The following is a 13,046-nucleotide window of genomic DNA, read 5'->3' on the forward strand; positions in this document are numbered from 1 at the left end:
TGGTCACAGCTCTTAGGAGGCAGAGGCAGACAGATCTCTGAGTTCTAGGACAGCCAGGGCTACAGAGAGAAACCCTGTCTCAAAAATAAATAAATAAATAAATAAACAAACAGACAGATAGATATAGATACAGACAGATAGATGGATGGCTAGATAGAAAAGAAAGAAAAAAGAAGAGAAGTTCTTTTCTTTTTTCTTTTTTTTTGTTTTGGTTTTGTTTGTTTGTTTGTTTGTTTGTTTGTTTTTCAAGACAGAGTTTCTCTGTGTAGCCTTGGCTGTTCTGGACTCGATTTGTAGACCAGGCTGGTCTTGAACTCACAGCAATCTGCCTGCCTCTGCCTCCTGAGTGCTGGGATTAAAGGTGTGAACCACCACCGCCCAGTGAGAAGTTATTTTCAACAGCTCACCTCCACTCCAGTGATAGCCTAAAGGTTAGATTAGGGGGGGAAAAGGAAAGGAAAAGTCTGGGCTATGCCAGCTACCTTCTCATTTGGGGCCAATGGTGATGTTGGGGCTTCTTTAATTTGGGGAGGCAGTGGGTGTGGTGGTGCACGCCTTTAATCCCAGCTCTCGAGAGGCAGAGGCAGGCAGATCGATGTGACTTCCAGGCCAGCCTGGTCTACAAAGCTAGTCCAGGACAGCCAAGGCTACACAGAAAGACCCTGTCTCAAAAAACAAACAAACAAACAATTTGGGGAGGTCCCCTTGGTGGTTAGAACACCCAGGGACAAGACCATTAGCAGAGGAGAGGACCTTACGACCTTGCTCAGCCCAACTGGCTGTCTGTGTGATCACATGGGGCACTTGCCTCTTCCAGGCCCTGAAGGAGGAGATTAGAAATGGTTCAGAGCTGTTTCAGTGGGCTGGTGAGTGTGTGTGTGTGTGTGTGTGTGTACACGTGAGGACTGAGATATGGATTATGAAAGCCTGTAGAGGGAAAAGCCCTCAGGAGGCTCTGAGGCTGGATGATGTCTGAATATAGAAAGGCTGACCCCATTTCCGGAACAGTCCGTGAAGGCTGCTTGTCGTGGGCAGAGCTTTTCCAGAAGGGGTTTTGCGATGCGTAGGTTGGATAACCTGGCGGGGGTGGGGTGGGGGTGGGGGACAGGGGGTAGGGGAGGAGGGGGAGGATCGTTCTGAGTGCTCTCTTTTTTTCCCCCTCACCCACCATGACTTTGAGATGGTCCCGGAAAGGCAAAGCTGGAGCCCAAGGCCGTGGGACTCAGGCTTGAAGGTTCCTCCCAGACACACTGCAGATAGAACTGGCCCCAGTGTTCCCTTAGGGGCTTCACCAGAGCTTAGGGAGATGCTAGCAGTGACCCCGAATCACTTTATGCTGAAGGAGGTACACCTAAAGAGAGCAGACTGCCCAGGACGGTCATGGACTGAGAGTGGAGACAAGTCAGGAGGCCCTCCTCCTAACTCAGGTGTCCCCCTTTTCAGCCCAGGCCCTCCCCCTAACCCACGCATCCCTGCCCATCTCTGACCTCAGTTCTTTTTCTGCTCTGTGCTCTGCAGTGGTCCCCAGCTTTACAAAGCCAGAGTGCTCTGAGGGGTGTGTGCCTGAGGTCACTGTCTGAGGGGTGTGTGCCTGAGGTCACTGTCTGAGGGGTGTGTGCCTGAGGTCACTGCTCACCTCACGCCCTGACAGAGTCACACAGGCCACTCTTACCAAGGCCCTTTGCCTCCTCCCCTGGCGGAGGACCCAGGTACCCTTCAAAAAGCAATGGGCCCTGCCCTAGGAAATGAGACTGTCGCCTGCATGCCTGCCACCATTGTCTCATCCTGGGAAGAGGTAGCATTAAACCCAGCTGGTTTGTGCTGTTTTAGCAGAAATGTTAATGTCATCTTCCGTTCTCTCTGTGCCTGTGAGATGGTTCAGAGAGGAAAGGCACTTGTAGCCGAGCCTGATGACTTGAGTTCAGTTCCCAGGACCCACATGGTGAAAGAGAGAACTGATTTCAGTTCTTTGACCTCTGACCTCCACACACACTGTGGAATGAAGGTAGCCCTCACCTCATTCATTTACACACCAACATTTTATTTAAGTCTACCAGATCTCCCGCTGAATGGTTTGCCTTAGTCCGTTCCCTGAGGCGAATACAGAATGCCACAGTCTGGAGGTACAAGGCTGGGAGCCCTATCTGGCCAGGACTTTTCTGCTTTCGTCACTATGGCAGAGGGCAGGAGACAGGCAGGACATAAGTTCCTGTTGGGACCGATGCTTGACAGACCCCAATGTGTCTTATTTATCACAGTGACAATTAGCTTCAACATTGGTCCTGTCACCACATAGTTCACAAAACATTGAGAATTAATAGATCTCAGCCCGGCATGGTGGCTCATAACTGCAATCCCAGCACACATGAGGCTGAGGCCGGAGGATCACTACAGATTCCAGGCCAGTCTGGACTATGGACTGAGACCCTATCTGAATACCTTAAGTTCTTGGATAGAGTTAAGGCCTTGTGCTGGCAGGGCAGTGAGCACCCCCAGCACCTAGGGGAGGCATCCTGGGAGGCGAGCCTTCAGTTGAGTTTTGAAGGTCAAATAGGAGTTGTAAGAAATACGTCAGGGGAGGAAGATGATCTCGAAATGGCAAGAGCAGGCTCCATTGGTCTGAGAGGCCGGCTTCCCGAAGCCTGTGGCTCAGAGGGCACCGGGGAACAAATGCTGGCTCTGAGAGTCAGTTTTTGTAGCAAGGGGTTGGGAGCGGGGAGGGCCTGGCTTCACCAGACTGCGGATTGCTTTTCTTTTTTCTTTTGATAAACTTCAGGGTTGAGGATGAGTCACTGGTCTGTCGTGACCTCAGGGCTGCAGGGCAGGTGCAAGGGTTGGAAACTTTCCAAAACCTTATGGGTGGCAGGTTTCTTGAAGCCTTGTGGCCACGGTGCCATTTTGAGGCTGAGAAAAGTTTAGGCATAGTGTCTTGGCCAGCCACTGATGACAACACTTCCCTTCAGGGGACTGACCCAGGGTCCCTGGCTCACTGTCAAGGGTAAAGGCAGATGGATGAGAAGCATGGGCAGGGTGGGAGGCCAGAATCGCCTTGTCCCCTCTGGTCACCTCACCCCTGTCCATGCTCAGACCCAAAGGTGAGGCAGGCTGAGGACCCAGGCCCGCAGGTGTTTCCTCCTGTTTACAGAGCTTCCCAGTCCCTTCCTGGAGGTCACCGTGTGGGGCTGAAGGGTCTAGAAGGAGATTATAAGCAATCCATCTCCAGAGATGGCCTGGGAAGGAAAGCGCCTGGCCCCGTTGACAGACTGCTTGCCTAGCACGCATGGAGTGTTCCATCGCCGGCGTCACACAAAGCAGGCCTGGTGACTCAGACTGCAATTCCAGCGCTTGAGAGGTGGAAGTGGGAGGGCGAGGTATTCAAGGCCCGACAGTATGCGGGAAGTTAGCTGGCTTACACAGACCTTGTCTCAAAACAAAAACAAAACCCCACATTCTTAAAAGGTGAAAAGAGGGCTGGAGAAATGACTCAGCAGTTAATAGCACTGTCCACTCCTATAGAGGACCCAGGCTCTGGTCCCAGACTGCGACGGCAGGCGGCTCACCATCTTCAGTTTCTAACGCCCTCTTCTGGCCTCTTTGGCATTGCAGGCAGATGGCGCACATCGACAGGTAGGACACACATACATAATTAACTAATTAATTACTTTTGTTAAATGAAAAGAAACGGAGGTGGAGGGAAATAAAGGCCTGAGCTGGAACTTGAGTAGCGGCCCTGCCCAGCCTGGCCCAGTGAGCTCGGTGGCCCCGGGATGACCCCCTTCTCTTCCTGTGCCTTAGAGAGGAGGTGGCAAGAGTTTTGTAATCTTACCCATGATAAGAAGTTCCAGAAAGGGCAGTCTGGAATTTGAGCATGGCTTCCTTCCCTGGCAGCTTTGGATCTTCTCAGAGGTGCAGCATTCAGGTCCATCTATGCAGCCCTCCGTGGAGAACTGGGCCCCTCACCTGTGGCATCTGCTTTGGGGTGGGGGAGGGGCCTCACTCCAGCCTCTTAGGCTCTCAGCTCTTCTCTCCCAGTCTCAGGGATCCCAGCCCACTGCCCTGAGCACCTGACTTCTTCGTTCCCCAGCCTGAAGGACCACCTCCTCACGACATCTCTCTGGGTGCCCCCTTCACTGGCTTCCTACACTTCCCTCTGCATGTAAACGTCTTGTCAACCGAAAAAGATGTATTGGAGCCCTGACCCCAGGACCTTAGCACGTGACCAGACGCAGACCAGGATGACCGTACTTAGTGTGTGTGGTCAGAAAAGGCCATTGGTGGGCTCCCGTCTAGTGACTGTCACACACAGGAAGACAGACTGTGATGTAGCTGCAGGCCAGGTGTATTGGTTACGCCTGTGCTGCCAGAAAACACCTGACAAAAGTGACTCTAAGTATGGAAGGGTCTGTCTGGCTCACAGTTTGAGAACACAGTCTGTGGTGGTGGGAGGAAACATGTCACAGGCACTGCAGTCAGGAACCAGAGACAGAGACAGAGAGGAACGCTGATGCTCAGCTTGCTGTATCCTTTTTTTCAGCCCAGGACCTCTGCCCGCGGAATGCTGCCGCCCGCATTCAGCTGAGTCTTCCCGAGTCAATTAATCAGACACGCCCGGAGGTTTGTCTTCTGAGTAACTCAAAGTGCTGCCCAGATGACTATTTACCAGCATACCAGAGACGTCCAGCCGAGTGCTGCAGGCCAGGGAGAGGGCCAGGAGTCTCCCCCACTGCCCTTGCCCACCCTGCTGGCCCTGAGATTGCAGCCACACACTTCTGTCACGTGAGGCGCCCCCACCACATCTGCAGTGCTGCTAGAGTAACCCTAACAAGCAATGGAGTGTGCCTCTCTGCAGATGGGCTCGAGGTCAGGACCCACAGGCGACACCTTCTCCCAGGGACCATGTGCCAAGTTACCCCAGCTCCAGTTAGGCAGTCTCCTTCATCATGCCTCAGTCTCCTCCTCCTCCTCCTCCTCTTCCTTCTTAGTTTTCCAAGACAGGGTTTCTCTGTGCGGGCCAGGCTGGCCTCGACCTTCGCCTGCCTCTGCCTCCTGAGTGCAGGGGCTGACGGTGCTGACACCTCGCCCGGCTGCTCATCTCTTCCTTATCTGCTCATCCCCTGCCCGTGTTTTATCCTATTCCCATCATAGGTGTCGGACACCGTTCTAGATGTTTGGACACACAGCGGGAGATTGAAACGGACAACAGGGTCTGGTCTCCAGGGTGGGAACAGAGGTCATCCAGTCATTGAACACAGCTGAAACCAGAGTCAAAACCATGAGGTGACAAGAGCTGCCATGTTGGGAAAAGTGTAAGGACCACCAGTGGGGTCTTATTCTTGCTCAGCCCTGACCCCAGTGAGGCTGGCTTGGCTCAAGTGAAGCCTGGAGTGACTTAATATGCTCTTAAGTGTGCGCCGTCCTGGAAGCTGTGGCTGTGGGGGCTGATGTCTGCCACCTCTGGAGGGCTCCCTGCCTTGATCTCCTGGGTTAAGACCAAGAGATGAATATAACAGAGATGTGTGAAAGACCAGGCGCCCTGCTAGGGTTGGAGCACCTGTGGACCGTGCACGGTACTATCCAAGTCCTGGGGCAGCAGTTATGCAAGAGAGCTTTTAAGAACTGCAGGCTCGAGCCGGGTGTGGTGGCGCACGCCTTTAATCCCAGCACCTGGGGGACAGAGGCAGGCGGATCGCTGTGAGTTCAAGGCCAGCCTGGTCTACAAAGCTAGTCCAGGACAGCCAAGGCTACACAGAGAAACCCTGTCTCAAAAGACCAAAACAAAAAAACCACACACACACACAAAAAAAAAAAAAACCCAAAACAACAACAACAACAAAACCCTGCAGGCTCTGGCCACATCCAGACCTACTGAATCTGAAACTCTGTGACCTGGCCCAGGGTTCCATTTCTACATACCATCCTAGGAGAGAGGATGTCCCTGGAGTTTGAGAACACTAGCAGTCAGAGGCATGGGTTGGGGGCAAGCAGATATGTTTGAGAATTAACCTCTGCCTTACAGAGGCTTGGTTCTCTTTAATAAAGGAGTAAAAGTAGCCCAAATCTCAGTACTAACTTCTAAAAACTGTGGAGATGACTTTTGGTAGTGTGTGCCAAGTGCTGGGGCCCTGGAGCAAGAACCACAAACACAGGCCAGTTAGAGTTTTACTAGAAGAGCGACCCTCCCTATCCATGGCATTGGATTCTTCAGATATTTAGTCTCCTGGTAAATGGCAGAATCTGGGAGGCCTTACTGCTGCCTGCCTGTCTGCATGGGAGGGGTATAGGGCAAAGGCTGTCAGGAACCTGGACTTCAACTGAGTCCGGGAGCGGCAGCCTGTAAGTCAACTTGCACAGGCTTAGCAAGTCGCCATCAGACGCCAGACAGGAGGTCACTGTTCTCGACTGATCTGAAGGAGAAAGGGTTGGGGGGAGGGGGACAAGGTCAGAGGAGAGAGACTCTGGGGGTGAAGGGATAAACCGGTGTCTGTGAAAGCGAGGGCATGTGCTTTTCCAGAGCAGAGTTTGCCTCACCAAGGTCTTCCTGGGCCGGGAATAGCATGGCTAAAACCTGAATGCACCCTGTTGTCAAGCTCCCCCAACTTGTCTCTCCAAATAAATGGTTGTTTTAAACATAATGCCGCCTCAGCCTGCATGAGCTCTGCCAGTGCTGGGGACAGCTGCCCAAGCAGGTCAGACAAGCCAAGGGAGATTTGCAAAGCCAATGAGCTCATTTCCAGAACTTGTGTGTCCTGACCTACTCCCCTGCCGGTAACTCTCAGAGTGTGATATTGCAGGGAACCTCCCATCATTAAGGCTTCCAAGGGGCAGCTGCACCAGCAGTCTGCAGTCTCCTACACAGGGCCAGGCACAACCTCCACAGAGGATACACAGCAGGGTTTCCTTACCTCCTTTCAAGAAGTGCCCCAGCAGGTAGGGGGACTTCTGAGTGGCCGGTGGAGACTTTGCATTTTAGGATAAGGCCCTGGGCAGTAAGGGATGAAGTAGTCTTCCCAGGTTCTGGGCCTGTGTGCATCCCTTCCCTCCTTTGCCTCTCTCCTCCTCCCCTCCTCCTCATAATGCCTGTGCAGTGTAAATCTACATTAACAGTCTAGGGAGCAATCACAAGAAAGAAGATGGTTCTGGAGTAACTATACAGTACATATCAATGTATGACATGTAGTAAAGTTTCTGTCAAGGGCTGGCCAAATCTCTGTGTATGGAGGGCCCATCAGATCAGAACAGTGTTGACAGCCAGCCCCTGACTGTGTGACAAAGCCAGCACACTTGAGTCTGCTTTTACTTATTCTAGGTGCCTGGCGGGGGTAGGGGGGTGGTGGTGAATATCTCCCCTCTCTCTCTTTCTCTCTCTGAACTGGAACTTGCTCAGTAGACCAGGCTGGCCTCAAACTCACAGAGTCTGCCTGCCCCTGCCTCCCAAGTGCTGGGATTAAAAGCGTACACCACCACGCCCAGCAAGGTGGGAGGGGGAATCTCTTTTATGTTTGGTTTCTTCTGGGAGATCTTGCAGAGAGTGTTGGAGAAAGGCTACAACTATGTACCCAGGCTGGCCCTGGATTCACAATCCTTCTGCCTGAATCCTCCTAGGAGATAGAATTTCAGGTGTGGTGGCGCTTTTGAGGCACAGGGGACCTTCATGACACTGTATGAATCATGGCCACCTGTCTGTAGATGTCTTATAAAAAGGAACCCTTGGGAAATGCTGACACATGCCCCAATATGCATGAACCTCAAGGAACTATGGAAAATGGCCAGTCATAAACAGGCAAATAAGGGAGGTAGCTAATTTGTCAGAGTGTGTGTCTAGCGAGCACAGAGCCTGGGCTCAATCCCTAGCACTCCGTAAAGCAAATATGGTGGTACTATCCTGTAGCCCCAACACTCAAGAGGTGGAGGAGCACAAGTTCAAGGTCATCCCTGGCTACAAAGCAAGTTCAAGGCCAGCTTGGGATGCACAAAATCCTGGCCGGGGAGGGGGGGGGCAGATAAACATGATTTCACTCACAGGAAGTATCTAGATTTGTCAAACTCATGCGGATGGACTGCACTGGTGATTGCCAGAGCACAGAGGCGAGGGCTGGAGAGTCACTGTGGGTAGATTTTCATCCTGGAAGATGAGATGGCATTGGCATACTGGATCCACAGTAGAGCAGACACACTTAGTACTGTCCACTCTACACTAAGAGTTGTTAGCTTAACGAACTATATTATGCTTATTTTTCCACAAGCAAACATTTTTTAACGGCCTGAGGGGTGGATTACCTGTCTAGTATGTGTGAGATGTGAGACAAGAAACCCCATTTTTACAACACCCCCTTTTTATCCCTCACCCATACAATAGAAACCATTAAAGTCTCCCCACAGGAATCTCTGGGTCAGAGGATACACAAAAAATGTACCACTTATGCGCCTCCTGCTGACATCAGACAGGGGAGCTGTCGTGATCGGCTTTGGTTGTATGTAAGAGTCTCACAGGTGTTGCTGATTTTGAAGGCAGGAAGGGGTCGTGGAGAGCAGTTGAGGCCAGCAGTGAGAGGCCAGCAGTGGCTGGTGTTAAAGATGCAGCCCAGTGGCAATGCAGACCCCAGCATTTTGGAAATATCATGGAGTGGTTGTCAAGGACAGCGGCAGCTGTGGAGTGGAGCTGGCCTGAGCCCAGGAGGCGTGCTGTGTGTGCTGTGGCGTGCTCTTGGGAGCCTACAACATTGTGAATGAGACACTTAGCTTTGCATTGTCGGACTTTGGTTTTGTTTGACTTTAAAGTAACTGTGTCCTGGTTTTTCCGTTTTGGAGTAAGAAAATATGTAACTTATTTTTGATTTTTAAGGAGCCCACAATCAGGAACTTTGTAATTTTAGAGAGATTTTAGATGTTTTAAAGATACTGAACATTTTTTTTTTTTTAATTTGAGGGATATTTTGTTTTGTAATCATTTGGGAATCTCACATCAGACAATCGAGCTCAGCTCCTAGTCTTCCCCTGTTCGTTGGTCCCTTCCCTGAAGCTCCTTCCTCCTAAAGAAGTCCATTCTGTGTCTATACTCACTGGAGCTCGGTCAAATTCCTAGTGGACATCAACCCCCCCAAACCCCTCCAACCCCGACTCTCCACTCCCTGCCAAAGGAAGATAAGTCTTCATCCATGCCAGAAGGCGCTGACTGAGGACGGCCACTCTGTGGCCAGGGAGGGGTAGAGCCAGCTCTCTCTCGCCCCCAGACATTAACATGGCTTCAGGTGGCAGCACAGACCATGAGCATCTGTGTGGCTACGGTGGTGGGAACATGGCCCACAGACGTCAACAAGGCCCCTGGCCAAAGATACTGACCTTTTAAAGTGTTTGAACTATTAAAGACTATGAAAAGTGAAAAAGTCAGAATGTTTTATTTTGTGATATCAATATTAATATGCGACCTTGGGGATGAACAAGAAGGGCTGTGTCAAGTTGGCAAGGGGACAATTGTGCTGGGTTGTTTTTGTCAACTTGACATCAACTGAGACCTATCTAGGAAGGGGACTCTGGAGAAAATGTCTCTGTAAGAATAGGCAAGCCTGTGGGGTACTGCCTTGATCAAGGATTGAAGTGGGAGGGCCCAGCTCACTGTGGAAAGTACCCCCCCTCGTTAGCCGGTCCTGAGTTCTATAAGAAAGCAGACTGGACTGAACAAGTCACAAGAGCAAGCCAGTGAGCCGCACTCCTCGTGGCCTCTGCTTCCGGTCCTGCCCTGACACCCGCCCCCCCCCCCCCCCCCGACTTATGGAGTGTGACCGGAGAGCTGTAAGCTGAAATAAATCCTTTCCTCCACAAATTGGTTTTGGCCATGGTGTTTCATCACAGCAATAAACACTCTAAAACATTCCAGGTGGTGGTAGTGCACGCCTTTAGGCCCTGCCCTTGGGAGGCAAGCTGATCTCTGCGTTGGGGGCCAGCCTGGTCTACAAGGAGAGTCCAGGACCGCCAGGGTTCTGTGTAACAGAGAAACCCTGTCTTGAAAAGCAAAACAAAAAGTCCTCTAAAACACGAGGGAAGAAGACTGCCTTGAGAAGGCCACAGATCCCTGGGCCTGATGTTCTCTGCCACTTGCACTGAGAATCAGGGGTTTCCTTGGGAGGCTCTGCGGCCTGCCCCCTGCAATTCCTTTACAGATAGATGCCTGCAAGGCAAGCACAGACCTCCCCCAGACACACGGAACAGGAAGCACGGAAGGGAGCCTGCATACCCGTCCCAGCCATAAGGGGTGTGCAGGGGCGGGACCCCAGGCTGATCCGGACTGAGGACCAGAAGTGTATTGCCCCCAGATTCATGTCTGCCCCTTCCAGTGTGCGGAGCCACCACACCAATGCTGGAAACACTGGAGCCATCAGCTGTGGTTTTAGCTTTTGGCTTTGTGACTTTGTTGAGGTATGCTGATACAAGATAAGCAGACATTTCAAATGCATGCTTTGAGAAGGCTTGACCTCTGAACACACCCTTGAAGCTGGCGTGTGACAGAGAATCTGTGCTCTTCCTCCACCAGTCTGTGATTCTTTCCTCCCCCTCGAATACCCAGTCTGAGTCCTACCCTCAGGCCACTGCTCTGCCTTCTGATGCTCGTGACTCAAGTTCTGTAGAGGGCCGCGCATGAGCAGTGGGACAGGATGGCCCTCTGGGGCTGGTACGAGCATTCTGATACTCATGCAGGCAATGCTTGTCTGTATATTATTCCACCACAGGCTATTGCTCGTCCATTCAAGGATGGTGGACGTGTGGGCTGCTTGCCGTTCCTGATCAAGCCTCTCTGAGTGTGTTTGAGCCTTTGAGTGGCCATATGCTTATCTCTCTGGGACAGACCCCTCAGCATGCTGTATCTGGGCCATCTGGTGGGTGTGATTGTTTTGGTTCCTAAACATGAAGACAGTCCAGCTGAGCTTTCCACCCATCTCTGTCTGCCTCCCTTCCTGGGGATGGGATAACAGGCTGTGAGAGCATCAGTGGGTTATATATATATATATATATATATATATATATATATATATATATATATATATATATATATATATACATATAGGGATTTATGAGCCTGGCTTGTAGGATATGATTTGGATAGTCTAACAATGGCTGTGGTGTAACAGAAAGGCTGAGCATTGTCCATTCCTCAAGTCTGGGTGTCTTTTTTTTTTTTTTTTTAAATACAGGGTTTCTCTGTATAACAGCCCTGGCTGTCCTCCTGGACTCACTTTGTAGACCAGGCTGGCCTCAGCCTCTGCCTCAAGAGTGCTGGGATTAAAGCGTCCGGAATCCTAAGGGAATTGAGTTTGACACTGCTGCATCACAGGATGGATGAAGTTGTCAGCAAGGGCAAAGCTTCCTTCTTCCAAGACCTTTTATCTGAGTTGCACCTGAAGGTGTGGGCCAGGCTTAGGGTGGGTTTTCCTGTTTCAAATAGTCTAAGAAAAACCCTCACAGGTGTGCCCAGCAGCTTGGGTTTTAGTTGACTCCAGATGTAGTCAAATTGACAAGATGAGCCATCAGGGTGGTAGCCAGGACACCTGGAGCAGGCTGGCTTCGCTGGAATCATTTTTGTAGTTTTCCTGCCTCCCACGCTTCCTTGTCTTTTGTCTTATTCCACCAATGAGAACACCCAGCTTTCTTTTCTTTTTTTGGTTTTTCTTTTTTTTTTTTTAATATTTATTTATTTATTACATACACAGTGTTCTGCCTCCACATACACCTGCAGGCTAGAAGAGGGCACTAGATCACATTATAGATGGTTGTGAGCCACCATGTGGTTGCTGGGAATTGAACTCAGGACCTCTAGAAGAACAGACAGTGCTCTTAACCGCTGAGCCATCTCTCCAGCCTCCCTTTTTTTTGGTTTTTCAAGACAGGGTTTCTCTTTGTCACCCTGGCTGTCCTGGATTCACTCTGTAGACCTGGCTGGCCTCGAACTCACAGTGATCCACCTGCCTCTGCCTCCCGAGTGCTGGGATTAAAGGCATGCGCCACCACACCTGGCTCCAGCTTTCTGATATTGCACACCGAGGTCATCAAATGTGTAGGGCTGCTTTCACAGCCTTTCCTTCTGCAATGCAGGTGCCCATAGCTCACAGGGTAGATCACCCAAGGGTCTAAAACTCCCTCTGTTAAAATGCCTCTTAAGCAAGTCTCCCATGCCACTGCTGAGAGAAGATTTCTTTTTTTGAGAAGATGTTTCCCCGTGTGCTGCATGTGAAACATTGCTCTAATGGATGGGGTGGGACAGAGGGTGGGGCATGAAGTTAAAATTCGTTGGCCTTAAGAGAGAAGGCTGCTCTGTGCCCTCACCAGTCTCCACATTGCTGGCTTTGATGTGCACATTCTAGCTGGGGTTTTGATTTTCATTTCCCTGACAGCTTGGGATTCTGTCTATGGCCTGTCTTAGTCCATGAAGACCTTGTTAAAATCTTTTTGCCTGGGGCTAAAGCGATGGTTCAGCTGTTAAAAGTGCTTGTTGCGGGCTGGAGAGATGGCTCAGAGGTTAAGAACACTGGCTGGTCTTCTAAAGGACCTAAGTTCAATTCCTAGCAACCCCATGGTGGCTCACAACCATCTATAATGAGATCTGGCGCCCTCTTCTGGTATGAAGCAGAATACTGTATACGTAATAAAATAAATCTTTAAAAAAAAAAAAGTGCTTGTTGCAAGCTGGGCTCCGTGGTCCTCACCTTTAATCCCAGCACTGGGGAGGCAGAGGCAGAACCCATCATTGTGAGTTCGAGGCCAGCCTGGTCTACAAAGGGAGTCTAAAACAGCCAAGGCTACACAGAGAAACCCTGTCTCCAAAACCAAAGTGCGTGTTGCTCTTGTGAAGGACCCAAGTTTGGTCCCCAGTACCCATATCTAGCAGCTCACGACCTGCTTAAACTCCAGCTTTAAGGGATCTGACACTTTTTTCTGCCTCTTGGATGCTGCACTCATGTGTACACACACACACCCAGGCACACACATATACACATATTTTTAAAAAACAGCTAGGCAAGATGGCATCTAACTTTAATTTCATCACTTGGGAGGTG

At 50.8% G+C, this 13,046-nt stretch overlaps 1 long non-coding RNA gene across 1 annotated transcript; it reads left to right on the plus strand.

Moving 5' to 3' along the window:
• Positions 1-258: 258 nt before the first annotated feature.
• Positions 259-7,178, plus strand: LOC311602513. Its single transcript, XR_014780771.1, has 3 exons — positions 259-431; positions 3,517-3,627; positions 4,535-7,178. It is a non-coding gene; the product is annotated as an uncharacterized lncRNA (long non-coding RNA).
• The last annotated feature ends 5,868 nt before the right edge of the window (positions 7,179-13,046 follow it).

Source organism: Acomys minous (assembly GCF_964271855.1).
Source record: "Acomys minous genome assembly, chromosome: 1".
In the NCBI taxonomy this organism is placed as follows: domain Eukaryota; kingdom Metazoa; phylum Chordata; class Mammalia; order Rodentia; family Muridae; genus Acomys; species Acomys minous.